General features: G+C 33.5%; 1 pseudogene; it reads left to right on the forward strand.

Annotated features, from left to right (window-relative positions):
* The first annotated feature begins 387 nt into the window (after positions 1-387).
* LOC126007606 (uncharacterized) lies at positions 388-488 on the forward strand (annotated as a pseudogene).
* Positions 489-501: the final 13 nt, after the last annotated feature.

Consider the following 501-nt stretch of genomic DNA (forward strand, 5'->3'; position numbering starts at 1 on the left):
TAGAAAAAATAGACATTTAAAAAATCTCATTCACAATTGTGCCTCAGAAAATTAAGTACCCTAAAGTCAACTTAACCAAAGAGGGTCAAAGAACTTTACAAGAAAACTATAATAAACCTGCTTCATGAAATAAAAGAGGACACAAGAAATGGAAACATATCCTGTTCATGAATTGGGGAGAATAACATCATTAAAATGGCAATACTTCCTAAAGAATTGTACTGATTTAATGCAATCCCTCTAAAAAATCCCCATGCAGTGGATCAAACACTTACTAAATTTACTTGGAACAATAAATGCCCAAGAATAGCTAAAGCAATACTTGAAGAAAAGTAGATGTGAGGCATCACTTTGTCCAACTTAAGTTGTACTTTAAAATCAATAGTCATGCTCGCTTTGGCAGCACATATAGTATAATTGGAACGATACAGAGATTAGCATGGCTCTTGTGCAAGAATGACATGCAAATTTGTTTTTGTTTTGTTTTTGGTTTTGGGGGCC

The sequence above is a fragment of the Suncus etruscus genome, chromosome 4, assembly GCF_024139225.1.
Source record: "Suncus etruscus isolate mSunEtr1 chromosome 4, mSunEtr1.pri.cur, whole genome shotgun sequence".
In the NCBI taxonomy this organism is placed as follows: Eukaryota; Metazoa; Chordata; class Mammalia; order Eulipotyphla; family Soricidae; genus Suncus; species Suncus etruscus.